General features: G+C 35.6%; 1 long non-coding RNA gene across 1 annotated transcript in view; it reads left to right on the plus strand.

Moving 5' to 3' along the window:
* The window catches only part of LOC117180017, a 3,199-nt gene extending 1,965 nt beyond the window's left edge, over positions 1-1,234 (plus strand). The window contains exon 2 of the long non-coding RNA XR_004467986.1: positions 814-1,234. This is a non-coding gene — a long non-coding RNA (uncharacterized LOC117180017). The remainder of the gene's footprint in view (positions 1-813) is intronic.
* Positions 1,235-16,013: the final 14,779 nt, after the last annotated feature.

Genomic DNA, 16,013 nt, shown 5'->3' on the forward strand with positions numbered 1-16,013 from the left:
GGGGGGGGGGGCAGGGGGCATGTCCTCTAATCAGAAAAAATTTAAACTGGTATGATTTTGAACCACTCTAATGAGAATAGTGTACAGTATATTATTACAATTCATAACATGCATTGATATTAGAATAGACATAGTTTCCTTGTCTCGTTTAAAAAATGGGAATTCTTAATAAAAAATTGTTATTAAACCTTTGATTGCAACTTCTACCGGTTTTTCAAAAACTGAATTTGCTCAATTCTAATTTTATTTTTACGATACAAACGTTACGCATACGGTCTACACATCAGCTTGACTTATTTTTATCTTCTAAATTATATCCCTAACCGCAGTGCCCCGCGGAACTTAGAATAATGAGAGGTTGGGGGAGATAGAGGGGGGGGGGGGGGGGGGGGGGGGGGGGGGGGGGCGATGATTTTCAACCGAAAGTAATAGCTGATTAGTGTTTTATGCTGAGAAGGTCATCAACTTAAAAACTAAAACTTCAACTGATTTTTGGAAAAGGAATTTTCTATTTTTTTTTTATACAAAACTCTGCTGAAGGTTGGTGACCTTCTCAGCATACAACACTAACCAGCTCTCTCGGTTGCAACTTATTGTTCCCCTCCCCCCTCCATCGCCCCCAACTCTTCATTAATTGTAAAAATAAAATTGGAATTTAGCAATTGCTCATTTCCATCGGCAGAATTTGCAATAAAAGGTTTAATAAAAATTTTTGTTAAAAGAATGCGCATTTTTTAAACGAGACAGTGAAACAATGTCTGTTTCAATATCAGTGCATGTTACGAATTGTAATAATATACATTTATACCCTAGCGGAACGATTAAACGGCAAGGATACTCTTGTGACATAAATGTTACCATTCGATCGGACTCGGTGCGGCCTTGAGCAAAAGGGTTGCAGAGCCGCACCCGAATTGAGGCGGAACACTCCGAGGGATCGCGAGGCCTCGGACAACCGCCCGTCCCGTTTTCAGTATGTTTCTATCGTCTTGTGTGATGTGTGGTGCTCCCGAATCTGGTGCTCTCTCACCTCTACTCTCATCGGAGAAGTTCAAACTCGACGCCGTGCTTTTTCAACGACGCGCCCTGCCTCCACCTGAACGACTCCCTGGGTCCACGCTGATTCTTCCACGACTTACCCGGAACGATCGTCTCTACGGATTACCCGCATCTTGCCACGTGTTGTCGATCTTTCGCCAATGTAAGTGGCAATAAACAGTTTACCTTTATTTGTTTAAATAACGTTGCTTTTATTTGCGTTCTACCTTTCTCTCGGCTCTTCCAACTCCCGATTCCCACCCTCGGCATTACCCCGTAATACCTGGCGCCCAACGAAAATTCCCACATTCGTCCTTTCAAAAATTCCTAACCTACCGAGAAAAGAAGCACAAGTCAAATATTCAATTCAAAAACACCAAATTTCTCTGGACTTGACTCATACTCTTAAATATATGATATTAAATTATGCATGCTAAACGATCCTTGTGCCTTGCCATCGCCTGCATTTTTGATACTATAAATTGTGTATTTTCCAAAATAGTTTGATCCCACCATATGTTTGTTTAATACTTTTAAGACGGTGATCATTTATGTATCAATTTGATAATTTAGCATTTGTATCGCTGATTTTTTGTGTGCATTTATGTGCCAATTTACTGATTTCATTGAAATGTAATATTGATTCCTGTGACAATATGTGATTGATAATGATATTTCCATGGTAAATGTATTTATATGATTTTCATCTGCGATAATTTACAACGATTTCATTTCTGTTTGATGATTTTGGTGTGATTTACCATGATATTCTGTATTTGACAATTGCGTACCAGAATTATTCGCGTATTGTCGAACAAACAGTAAAAGTGACAGGCGAAAATGAGAATTAGCCGCACAAAACAAAAAGCAGAACCTGTTAAGAAAAAAATGTCGCCTTTAAATTATTGAAATTAATCAAGGATTTTAGTAAACGTATAACGGAACCGGATTAAAAAGTGTAAGATCGAAATTTTCGAGAAATTAAAAGTTAATTTTTTTTTTGAAAATAAAACCAAACATAACGGTTAGCAACAGGAAAAAGGTAATCCGAAAATAAAAGTAGCACAAACTTGATTTTCTTTAATTTTTCAACCGTCACCCGAATCAACACGTCCAGTCTTGCAATTAGATTCTCACGTAAACGGCCCGTCGTAATACCTCAAAGATTGATAACAATATTATGGAAATTTGAACTATTATTCGGAACCAAAATTTGGAAAAATTAGAAACAATGACATAAGATAGGGAAACGTAAAAGAAAAGTTAATCAAACAAACTTCTTTCCGATTGAAAATGTTGACCGCCGAACTCGGCGAAAGATTCGGCCGCGCAACCAAGTACATACGCGCAACCCGTACTCCAACGACCCGCGCAAGGTCACGCGATGTATCTTCTAAACAAAGGATTAGAGAACGAAAATAAACAAATTTTCGAACTCTTCAACAATAACATAACGAATTAAGACTTTGATTAAATTTTTCCAAAAGAAATCGAAATTCTAAATTAAGAAAGCAAACCAGACTTTTATACATAGTATCTCATCAATACAAATTAAAACTAAATGAAACTCAGGTCGGCTATAATCAAAAATAAAATGACTAACCCAACAATGAAACAAAACAACCAGGCGAACTTGGATCTGGAAGGCGCCGCTGCACTTATAATTCAAAACAATGATGCGAATAATACAATGTCTCGATCATACCCCCAAATACGGACACCATACCTAAAATTATAAACAGTTCAATGGGTCGCGGTAGAGGTTTCGCTACGAAAAATTTAGAAACCCCAAAGAGAGATGAGTCAGAAAAAAACAGACAGATCCGATCAAAAATTGCAGAACCCCCCCAAACTCGAAATAAACAACCCCCACAAAGTAGCCTTACTCAAACCCCTAACGAAAACTTCGAGCCCATAGACATAACATTCTATTTGAATAACGAAAATGTTCCCGTCATAGACGCGTCGGGTTTAACAAACAATTCGAGACAATTAATTAACGAAACTTACGAACGTGATTCATTTTTGCAGAACAACACACAGTTCATATTAGAGACAGATGAACTTTTAGGAAGCGTAGAATTTGACGAATTCATGAACCGCCAAAAAGAAAGATTTTTTAAAGAAAGGGGAAAAAGAGCAAACAATTTAGGAATTAAACTGCACCCTTCAGACAACCACCGTTCCAAATCATGAGCCCATTAAATTTAGAAACAATCAAGATGACAGTGCCGCGCATTTTCTGGGCGAATTAAAAAGATTTAAAAGGGGATATAAAATAAACGACCGCGATATTCTAGAAATTTTGGACGCGCTACTCATAGAAGCTGCAAAAGATTGGTGTGAAATAAATAAAAATTCCTGGAGACATTTGTCAGGCTTTTACGAATACTTTAAAAACGCTTACATCGATGAAAGACTATCAGAGGAAATAAGACAAAAAATTAAACTTTGCAGCCAAAAACGAAACCAAGACATACACTCTTATCTGACTGAAATTAGGAAATTATTCACACAATTGTACCCTAGAAAAAACCGTGAATGGGAATTTCTTAGAGCTTACGAAAACCTTAGAATAGAATATACAATGAACATAAAAAGGAACGATTTTGATACTTTTGAACAATTAGAAGATTTAGGCAAAGAATGGGACACTGAGCTAGCCAAGTCGAAAGTTAGAGGGCAAGTTTTACAAATAACAGAACCAAAAATTGAGGATAAAAACGAAAAAAAGCGTAACAAGTGTAACGGGGATAAAAATAATTTGGATAATAATAAAGATTCAAGGGAAAATAAAAATAGTGATAAAGATAACCATTTCTCCCTTTCCCAAATCAATACCAACAAAATTATAGACCTAATTTCAGACCTAGATTCCCACCTGGTTTCCAATCAAATTTTCAACCTAGATTTCAACCAAACTTCCAACCCAGATTCACAAACAATAGACCAAGATACCCATTCAATCCTTACAACCAAATGTTACCAGTGTTTAAGCAAATGACCATAGGCTCAACAGAAAAAGCGGAAAATAATTCAGGAAATAATAACAGTGAAAATAAACGAAGAGAGTGCCCATATTACACACACAACCAGTGAAACTAGAAGCACGGGTACTAGGTACAAAAATAATACAACCTAGCACCGAAACTCCGGAAATCTTAAACTCGGATAAAGATGAAAAAACAGAAACACGTTTTCATCTGATGATAAAATTCGAGGGTAATCTATTTCGAATTTTAGTTGATACAGGTGCTACACATTCGTACGCTGCAAAGGAATTGCTGGAAAAAGTTCAGAATTCCAGTTATTCAATTTTTAAACCCGTGTCGCGAAAATTAATGGTTGAGAACGGTGAAACGGTTGATATAATTGGGCAAGTGGTAATCCCAATTAAAATCGGTAAGCACACAAAACTGGCTATGTGCAGGTTAGTCCCACAGGTAAACTCTGTAGGCATTTTAGGTACGGATATGATGAAAACCCTACGGATAACCCTCGATTATGACTCAGAAACTTGGTGGCTACCAGGGAGTTCCCCCAGCCGCTAGCCTATGGAAGCTTATCCAAACGCACTACTCATCCCAATAACCGAAGTTAAAACCGAAAATAAGCCTGACACTGTAGAAAAAGGAAATAAGAAAACTAAAAGGACTGATATTAGGGATAAAATATTACCGTAAAATGAAGAAATTAACCATAATAATAATAATAATAATAATAATAAAGCGAAATTTGGAGATAGTATTAACCTCAAAAGTACTAGAGAATTTAATCAAAATTTTCCGACATTCAAAGATAGCGAAATCCCCCTATTACATATCAACTCCAACTAATCCCAAAAAACCAAAAACACCCAAAATCCAGTAACAAATCCTAAAAAAATATATCCCTAGCCTAATAACCATCCCCACGAGCAACAAATTCCAACCACTCTAGAGCATCCCCACCTTAGAGACTAGCGACGACTCAAGCACAAAGGACTCAATTAATTTAGGTAAACCTAGAATTAGGAAAAAGGGTACGAAAAATAATTCAGGAAAAATTTATTATGATAGCAAATACCAGAACGAATATAAAGATAGCGATCTTAGTCTTTGGAAAAATAACAAAGTTACAAAGCGGAAAGAATCAAAAACTGAATCTCAAAAAGCCAATAAGATGTTAGAAAGCCATAATAGAAATCAATGGCTTAATTTTAAAAATAAGGCAATTGTACTGAAAAATATTTCAGATAGTTTACGAAAAATAAAAGAACAAAATAATTGTTCTCCAGAAATTTGCGAAGGTATTGTTGAGCGTAACGAAACCCAATAATCCCAATTAGAAAAACTTCTCGAAAATAAAATAGAAATTTATTCATATAAATTCCCATAGTGATGATCAAAAAACCGGGTAAAGATTATAGATTCTGCTTAGACTTCAGAAAGGTTAACAATATTACAAAAAAAGACCTCTACTCATCCCACTCATGACAAAAATACTGGATACCCTAAGATCGGCAAGATTCATCTCCAAAATTGATTTAAAATTAGCTTATTTACAAATTCCGTTAGACGAAAATTCAAAACCAATTGCAGCATTCACAGTCCCTGGAAAGGGCATGTATCAATTCAAAAGGATGCCATTTGGTCTAACCAATGCTCCAGCTGCTTTCCAGAGACTGATGGATAAAATCATAACCCCAGATTTAAAGCCTAACGTTTTCTGATATTTAGATGACACCATTATATTAACTCAACATTTTGATAACCATTTAAAGTACTTGAATATTGTATTGGATAAAATAAACTGTGAAAACTTAATAATAAGCCCGGACAAATGCGAATTTTGCTGCTCGGAAATTAAATATTTAGGGTTTACAGTAAACGACAAAGGGCTACAAGTGGACGAGGAAAAAATTCAACCAATATTAGAATTCCCTAAACAAGATGAGGCGTTCCAAAAATTAAAGACCTTTTAACTTCAGCACCCTATTTTAACCTGTCCAGATTTCACACAACCCTTTCAACTCGAAACCGATGCGAGTAATACGGGATTAGGAGCCGTACTTACTCAAACGATTGGTGGCATAAATTACGTAATAGCATACGCGAGCAGAAGGCATGAATTTTACCTTTACGCGAGTCAAAATAGTTATTAAGTTATTTTCTTATTTGACCCAAAGTGTTAAACGTTTTATTCATTTTCATTTTATTCCTTTAATTAGTATTTATTTTATTTGGTAATTTAAACTAAATATGGTTTTTTTATGTTAAAAGAAAATTTTGAATATGCGTCAAAGGGTTCAATTATATTAATACAATTTCGATATATTTCAGATAAATATGAGTCCAATGATGGGCCTAGCATTATTGGATCCTGGTTCTTTTCCGCGAAGGGTAACCAGTCCAGTTTCCTGAATGATAGAGATTCAACAATTTAATATTAATATTATTGTTTTCTTCATTAAAAATTATTGAGTTCAAGATAAAAATTAAAAGAAAAATTTTAAACTTATGTATTCTTCTATCTACTAATTTATTTTCAATATATATCAGAATTTTCTTGGATTCTTCCATCTAGTTCCTCGCTCCACGGAGTTCTATATTTGACATCACAACCAAAGGTTGTACTTGCGATAACACCGATTTGATGGAAAACTAATATCAGCTATTTATTCTTGGATTAGCTGGATCTCGCCCGTTGTACATTGAATTGAATTTGCTCAAGAAAATGGATTGAAAAATTGGTAAATAACACAGGCACACAAAAAAAGTCAAAGTCCACGGAGGCGACGTTTGGGGTTCTATGGGATTTTGGGTCGCTGATTCCGAATCTTTTGTCGGTTTTTTTCAGATCAGGTCACTTTCAAGATCTTTTGAAGGTCAAATGAAAAAAATATTCCTGAAAAAATCTGAAAAAATTCCGACATAGGTTTTTTAGCAACTCAAAAAAAATTTGTAAAAATTTATATATAGGTTTTGAGGGTCGCTGAATACAAATCCAAGGTTGATTTGATCATATCTGGTTATCTGAAGGTCATCTGAGGTCATTTGAAGGTCGAATTCAGAAAAAAGGCTTGAAAAATCTGAAAAAATTCAAATGTAGGTTTTTGAGCATGCTGAATCCGAATCCGGTGTCGGTTGACCATCATGAGTTCAAGGTCAAGGTCATTTGAAGTTCAAATCAATGAGGTACTGTTGAAAAAATGTTTTAAAAAATTAATTTAAAATCATCTTTAGTTTTTCGTCTATATAGAAACTGGAAATATTAATTTATATTTATCAACATTAGCTGCTGTGAATTTCTCGAAAGTAAGGCAGTGTACTTTCTTATCAATATTAGCTGCTGTAGATTTCTTGAAAAAGAAAGCTTTGTACCCATAAGAATGGTATATCTTTAAAAAAGAAGTGGGTTCTTTTGCCCTAATATGGTAAAAAATACATTTTTATAAATGTCCACATGTATTTGCGGTTATGAGTGAATGTTTGCCTGTGTGCATGTGTGGATCTGCGGATGCATGGATGTGTGGATGTGCGGATGTTTAGATGTTTCGATGTATGTAATCGATTCTTTTTTACCTGTTGCCTCGACTAGTCGTGTGAGGATGACAACTGCCCCGTAAGGGGATGTGTAGAATGATTCGCTCATACGCTAGTTGGGGTACCGATGCCAGTGGAAGTGCACTGCGTTACAGGGGGTCGACAGTGTGTGAGGATGATGCCGTAGTGTGTTCGTCGATGAGTTGACATTGTCCTCGTCAAAGACAAAAAGCCCTTTTACTTAGCCCTGGAGAGGTAAAAGGGTTATCACCTCCAGGACGGCGGATTCACCTGCAATCGGACTAGGATCCCTGTCGAGCGGGTTTTTATATAAAAATATATCCCGAAAGATGTTAACGCATTTTGCTTCATTTGTGGAACATTTATTCCGAACGAAAACGATCGACGATCGTTCAACGAAAATTTTCGGAATATATACAAAGAATGCTTTAACGCAGATATAGTTTCGGGAGATTGGGCTCCTGATAGTATTTGCAATAACTGCCGCGAAATTCTTTCTATTTGGAAAAAAACGAAAGACGATTCTAAATTGATCTTCATTAAACCCACAGAATGGAATGAGCCATCCAACGAAGATGATTGTTATTTCTGTGAAACCGATATCCGTGGGTATAATAAAAAAAATTTACATAATCTATAATACGCCCAGGTAGGATCAGTAAAAAAATCCGTTGAGAGAACTCAAATGATTGATGAGGTTGATGTTGATAGTATAGAAAATTTATCAATTGAATCTAAAGATGATGATGACAGAAGCACTGAGATAGATGATGAAAATCAAGATGAATATGAAAGCGATAGCAGTGAAAGCTCCGATGAAGTTTATAAACCAGGTGGAGTAAGCAATAGAATTGCTGAAAAATTTACACAGTCCGAACTTAATGATCTTGTAAGAGATTTGGGACTACCTAAAGATGCTGCGGAACATTTAGCTTCACTTTCAAAAAGTAAAAATTTATTAGAAAAAGGTACGAAAGTAACGTTTTATAGAAAAAGAAATGAGAGTTTTAATCAGTGTACTGTTCAAATGTTAAAGGACTGATGGAAGAACTTAAGCCAAATACTTATAAAGATGATGATTGAAGACTGTTTATTGACTCATCAAAAAGAAGCTTAAAAGCTCAAATACTTCACAACACAAATCAATATGCCGCAGTACCTGTCGCATACTCTACGACAATGAAAGAATCCTTCAATAGTCTTAAAAAACTTCTAGAGGCCATTGAATACAAAACATGTAATTGGCTTATATGTGGTGATTTGAAAGTTTCAGGTATGTTGCTAGGACAGCAGTCTGGATTTACAAAGAATCCGTGTTTCTTGTGCCTTTGGGATAGTAGAGATCGCGAAAAACATTACACGAATCATAAGTGGGCTGAAAGGAAATCACTTAAAATAGGAAAAGGAGATATCATTGAATCGGCCCTGGTTGATCCAAAAAAAGTATTTATTCCTCCATTACATATTAAATTAGGAGCCATAAAGCAATTTGTGAAAGCCTTAGATGCAAATAGTCGATGTTTTAAATTGTGGCGATTACAGTGAAGAGCAAGGAGAGCGCTTCCATCAAGACATAAAAGAAATGGAAAAGCGCTACCAATGATATACCAAATGGATATCGCTATGATGGCTGATTACTGCTGGTCACTGAAAAGAGAGTGTAAAACTACAGGCAAAAAGCGAAAAAAACCGTTACGTCGATCATTCGATAGTAAGAGAGTACGGTATGAGCGGAAAACATGAACACAAGTTGATACAAAAAAATATGTCTATCGTAACTGTTTATGAGGGATTTTTAATTTTTTGATCTTATTATGAGCTTGTACGTGAATTGATAAAGGTCTATCAAACTCGATATATGGGTTGTTATTTTCATACTTCAATAACCTTGAAAATACTATATATGGTCAAAATGATCTAGGATTTCGATTCTACGACTCTTAAAACTTATATATAAATTTTTACAAATTTTTTTGAAGTTATTTTGTTGGTTTGACCTTCAAAGGACCTTGATCTTGAACTAATGAAGGTCAACCGATACCGGATTCAGATTCAGCATGCTAAAAAACCTATGTCTGATTTTTTCAGATTTTTTCACCAATATTTTCTTCATTTGACCTTCAAACGACCTTGAAAACCATCCGATCTTAAAAAACCGACAAACAATTGGGAATCAGCGACCCAAAAACATAGAACCCCAAACGTCGCCTCCGTGGACTTTGACTTTTTTTGTGTGTCTGTGTAATTATTTAATGATAATAGGTTTAATTATTTGCAGAGGGTATGATTTTTAAGATTTAAATTAGGAGTTTTAGAAGTCACTGAGTCAATACTTATTAAAGGAAAATCATCAGAATATTTCTTGAAGTTACACTGAAGAGTGAAAATGTATGAATTTCCCTTAGAAGATGTGGGTAGTGGTCCCACTATGTCAATCTGTATTTTATCAAAAGGGACCTTAGGAGTGTCAGTAATCACCATAGGTTGTCTAGTCCCAATTCGTTCTAATTTATTTCTCTAATAGTTCGTACAAAAACCTACTATCCTCTGAATGTCAGCGTTCATGTTTTCCCAGTAATAAATATCTCTTACTTTCCAGTAAATTTTTTTTGAGATTCCCTCATGACTTCCTATTACCGATTCATGAAATTCCTTCACTATATCATCCCTCATATTACTGGGGTGAATGATTACTTCTTCCGAACAAATTTCCACCAAAAGTCCTGAGTTACTAACATGTTTCCGGATTATTTGTTCTACTAAGAACCAAGAAAGTTCACCTAGGTCATTTCCTTTACTTGAGATCTTTACTGAGGTTATTTGTAAAGCTTCCATAGATTTCTTCAGAGCAAGTACCGCTTCTGACAGTTTCTCTAAAACTATTACATCTTCCCTCTTGTTATTTACAACAAGACTAAAAACAAATCGTCCATTACGATTAAAGACGATAGTTTCACCGGGCTTCGGATTTTATTTTCGGATATCTTCAATCCGCAAAAGATCCTTAGCCTCTAAACTATAATTCACTTCTGATAACGAATATTCATCTGCAGAGATTAGATGCGCAATATGCCCTTTTCCAAAATATATCTTATCTTTACTGTAAGTTATACAATCCTTTCCTAGGGTTAAGATCTGGTTAATCGGGATACCCATACAGGAACTTGTAGGACTCTCTTCAATTTCATCTACAGTAAATTCACCTAGATGCTTGTTTCGGATTTTGAAGCAAACTTTTATTAAAAAGGCCAAAAAACTCGGAACCCTCAGACTCACACTGCCTATCCCCTCCCAGTTTGAGTGTGCTTTCATTGTGAAGCTTATCGCACTGATAACCAGGTCCCTGTTTATTCCATTGAGTTTCACCCTCAATTTCTTTTTCTTTTTCTACGAGAATCATACAAAATAACCGTTCCAATACTACCCCCAGATCTTCATTGCCATCGTCATCTCTACAAGCGTCAACCATACCTACATACGTACGACCTGCAATAATCATAGCAGTTAAGTTAGTGTTTGGCCTTGTGGATTCGTTCCTTTCTGAGGGGTTTCTCGACAGAGCGCCAGCATTTGAGTTGATTTTTCCGGGTTTATACACAATAGTGCAATCATATTCGCTCAGCTTTATTCTCCATCGAGCTAATCTTGAAACAGGATCTTTCAGCCCATGCTACCAAACTAAGGGTCGGTGGTCTATTACCAAAGTAAAATTCTGTCCAGAAAGATAGGGCCTAAAATGTTTCACATTGAAAACAATGGATAGTAATTCTTTTTCAATAGTAGAATAGTTTAATTCAGCACTTTGAAGAGTGCGTGATGCAAAAGCGATAGGTAAGTCTTGTCCTATAGGACCCTGACTTAAAACTCCACCAAGTGCGTAATTCAGCGCATCTGTGGTCAAAACAAATGGTTTCTTGAAATCTGGGTACTGCAATATCGGTTCAGTACATATTTTATCTCTGAGAATTTCAAAAGCTTCTTGTTGGACAGAAGTCCAAATAAATTCAACATTGTCTTTGAGAAGCAAGGTCAGAGATTTCGATATTCTTGCGAAATCGGAAATAAATCGTGTGTAATATCCTACTAAACCGAGAAATTGCTTAATATTCTTTTTCCCTTTTGGGACCGAAAAGAGTTTCACATCTGAAATTTTCCTTGGGTCTGGTTTGACTCCATCCCGAGAAATCAAATGTGCCAAATAGGTAATTTCACGCTTAAGGAAATGACACTTCTCAGGCTGGAGAGCCAGTCCAGCAGATTTTAATCGAGCAAGAAGAGCCTAATGCTAAATCTAGGACATAAAAATAAGTTGCTCCGCCAAGCTGGACTAAAATGTCAGTAATGTTGGGAAGCGGATAAGCGTCACCAACTGTTTTCTCATTTAAAGAGCGATAGTCTATGACCATCCTCCATTTCTCATTTCCTTCGGAATCTGGTTTCTTGGGCACAATTCACAAAGGGGAATTGTAGGGAGAAACTGAGGGTTTTACTATGCCTAAATTCAATAATTTGTTTGCCTGTTCCAGTATTTCGTCCTTGTGGATGGAAGGATAACGATATTGTTTAGTATTTATTGGATTTCCTTCGGTGGTAATTATTTTATGGGATAAGACATTCGAAGCGCCTAATTGGTCACCTTCTAGAAAAAACTGAGAAGAGTATTCTGAAAAAATGGGAAGAAAACTTCCCTGTTCTTCATCATTCAAGTCTGATGAATCCATAGTCTTTAAAATATTAGCAAATCGTAAGGATCAATTTTTCTGTCCATCAGTGGAAAATGAATTTCCATTTGAACGATTTAAAGGTGCTATTATGCCATATTCTTCAGGTGTCACAGGAGGAATAGTTAAACTGGCTTCTTTCGGGCAAGAATTCATAATAAAAAGATCCGCGTTTCCATCTTTATTAGGAACTAAAGCCTCTCCAGCAAAAATTTCAGGCTCACGTGGAATTTTCCTAACATATCCTTCATTAAGTTGAGTTTCAATTAGAGGTAGATGGAATAATTTGTTTGTCCTTGCAGGTATTTACACAGTAACATGAGAGAGCAAAGGGAAATGATCCTCCCCTATAAAAAGTTGATCATTTTAAAAATTTATAATTGCTCTATGTTGTGTCAAAAAGGTTATTCCTATAATTCCATCCAGAAATATAAGAAAATGTTGTGGAATTATTTGAAAAGTGTTTTCAAGACCTTTTATCATTTATCCAACTTCTCCAAGAGTAGGTATAATTTTTGAGCCAATTCCTATTAAATTGAACATTCGTTTTCGATTTACATCTACAAAGGCTTCAATCTATTTTCTTTAATCAAGCTGACACTGCCTCCAGTGTGAATCATGAAAACACATTTTTCAAAAAGAAAAGCTACATTTTCCATCTCTAATATAGGGGCTGGTCCATTCTCTCTTAATTTTCCGAGTCTAAGGATGACTCTTTTATTTGAATCTGTTTTATCAGGTTCCGATCTTTTTTGAAATAAATCATTCTTTGACTTTGAATCCCGAAATTTTTGTTTGAATTGTTCGCTCTCTAAAGAATGTTTTTTATGAATTCGACAATCTTTTAACGTGTGATTATTCATATGACAATAATGACAACCAAATTCCTCTTTGCCCTTAACAAATCCTTTGTTTGCCAATTCAGGGCAATCTCTTTTAAAATGTCCAAACTTCTTACCATAAAAATATTTTATCTTATTGGTCCAATTTCTATCTTTAAATTGATTTTCAGTTCGCAAGTGTGTCATTCTTTTATTTGAATTAAATAGCGGTTTCGGCTTTTGTCCTATATTAGAAGTCGAAGCAGCTTCAGGTGCTGACGTTCCTATATGTACTCTTTTCCAACTTTTTAATTTATGATCGTCCTGATTGGCGTGTGCAATGGCTTTGTCTAGTGTGTTTATCTCTGTATCTTTTATCTGTGAGTAAATATTATAATCTAAACCACGTAAGAAATTTCCTATTGCTGTAGTTCTATAAGCTTTACATATTCCGATACCCTCTTCCCCTGGAGTATTTTTTAAAACTTGAGAAACTAATCTATTCAGGGTCAAGTTTACTCTTGCTCCATATTCTTGAACAGTTTCACCAGGTTTAATCTGTATATTAGCTAAATCTGGCATAAGTTGACTTATGTCTTCGTGTTTAGAATAGATTTGATTTAAAGTTCTCAATATTTCATCTAAAGTAATCCCTCTTCTATCTTGAATATGTTGTCGCGCTTCTCCAGTTATTTTTTTCTAATTGACATTGTTAAGTATGAGATATCAGAAGCGTCAACTAACGAAATTGCTGCTCTACAGTGTAATATTTGTTTCGTGTACTATTAGGGGAGAAGAATTTCCGAGATCTGAACTTATAGATGGGCTAATGTCATTTGTTAACAAATTTTGAGAAGACTGTAACGTTTGCATTGCCCGGGAAGTTCCAGCCACTGCACTCGGATCAACAGGACCTTTATTAGTCGATTTTCACTTATTCCTTGAACCTGAAGGTTCGGTTTCATCACTTGACGAAGGCAGGGGATCGCTATCCAAAGCCCTTTTTCTCGCTCGCAATTTAGGCATTTTAATCGCTTAATTATTACAGCCTAAAACTTGTGTTTTTTTATATTCCAAATTTTTCGCTTATCAATTTTTACACACTGCCTTTTCGTCTTACCACATAATAATTTTTCGAACACACAAAAAGACGAAAAGAAAAAAAATCGCTACACAAAACACTTGTTGTGAAGAAATCCTCTCAATGATCCTGGAGGTTCCCCTTGAAGGTCCGGTTGAAGGTCCTGAGAATGACTTGGAGATTTTCCGAAGTTCTGCAGCTCAGGAGGTCCCTCGGAAACCGAAAACTTCACGAATTCGGTGATCCAGTAATAAAGTTCCGTTGAATTTGCAGGATTTATAATAATCCATTAAGCTTGTGGTAGTTGAGGGATATTTGGTGGCTCATTTCAACGATTGACAATCTCGGTGCAATTTAAAAACACGCTTAGCTTTCGGGAGTAAAACCACCCAAAACCCTGGTGGAAGATTGCAGCTTGTCACTATGAAATCTAGGATTTCATTTTGAAAAGGAAATTTTGCACAAATCGGTAAAATCAGTTTCTTTTATATTCCTATATTCAATTTACACTAAATATAGATCCTTGAAAATAAATTTTAATTAACCTGTATTGTAGTTGCAGATAGCTCACGGGCACATGTTCTGGTGCGACACAGAACTTATGATATGCTTCTCTAAGATATACTTCGATGCAAATCCAACCATCTCCGTCGTTGTAAATGCGGCACAATTGGAGCGTCGTGTCTTCACTGTTGTCGAGAAGTTCAACCAAGGTCATCAAAAGTGGACTAGGATCTGACATTATTGCAGAAGACAGCAAAATAATGTAAAATTTTACAATGTAGATTTAAATATTCTTTAATAAAGAAAAATCACTTTTTCACTTCACTTTCTGTTTAATAGTTCATTTAATTCTCCGGTTGAGGAGGAGAAGAAGTTTGTCTTATTTGACTTTTCTTCTGTTGTTGTTTAAGGAAGATGTCTAATTCCTTCATTCCTTGAGGAATATTTTTGCGACTCGTTCGAGGTTGTAGAAAGATCCGTTTACAGCCGTTTTTATCCCTAAGTTTCTTTCAAGCTCGAAGTGCGTCCATAATGATTAAAGGGTTGACTCAAATCCTATCTTCGATATTCAATTCTTCATGGATGACATATTCCCGTATACCATTTCTGATATAAACAACTATAATAATATAATGTAGTTCGCTGTAAACGCGAAATATTTGAAAAGGCTGGTATTGTGGATCGTAATACTCTTCTATATTATCGAAGAGCTCGGAGTCAGACACAGGCATTGTTCATCTTATTTATTTCTGAACAAATAAGAATTGTTTGAAACTAATAAAATCAATTGATTAGTTTTATCTTAACACGCGCACACAAGTAAGTTTAGCACTTAATATCGAAGCACACCAACTTTTATCACCGGAAAACGTCAATCTCTTTGAGTGACAGTTTCCTGTTTTGAAGTCCAAAGGTCTCTTTTTTATAGCGTCTGGATGGCGCCCTAACCTATTAATAACCATATTATTCGTAGAAATCGTGTAAAATAATAATGACTTATCATTTACTGGTTATATACATACACATAATCAATTTGCATTTAAGAAGCCATTTGAATGTTTCCACCAAGGAATTTACTAGTTTTGACAGATAATGATAAAAGGGTCTTAGCGCCCCGTGAGTTTAGTTCTAAAAACGTTGCATGCCGTTACAATTGTTCATCTCTTTCTATTTTTTGTATTGCCAAGGTTTATCTAATATATATATATATAATTAAAAATTTGTCATAAGGACAGCCGCAGGATTTCGCCGGGAGCGGGTGCTAATCTGAAAAATTGCACCCGCTTCCAGCGAAATCGCGGTA

Source organism: Belonocnema kinseyi, chromosome 9, assembly GCF_010883055.1.
Source record: "Belonocnema kinseyi isolate 2016_QV_RU_SX_M_011 chromosome 9, B_treatae_v1, whole genome shotgun sequence".
NCBI classification, from domain to species: Eukaryota; Metazoa; Arthropoda; class Insecta; order Hymenoptera; family Cynipidae; genus Belonocnema; species Belonocnema kinseyi.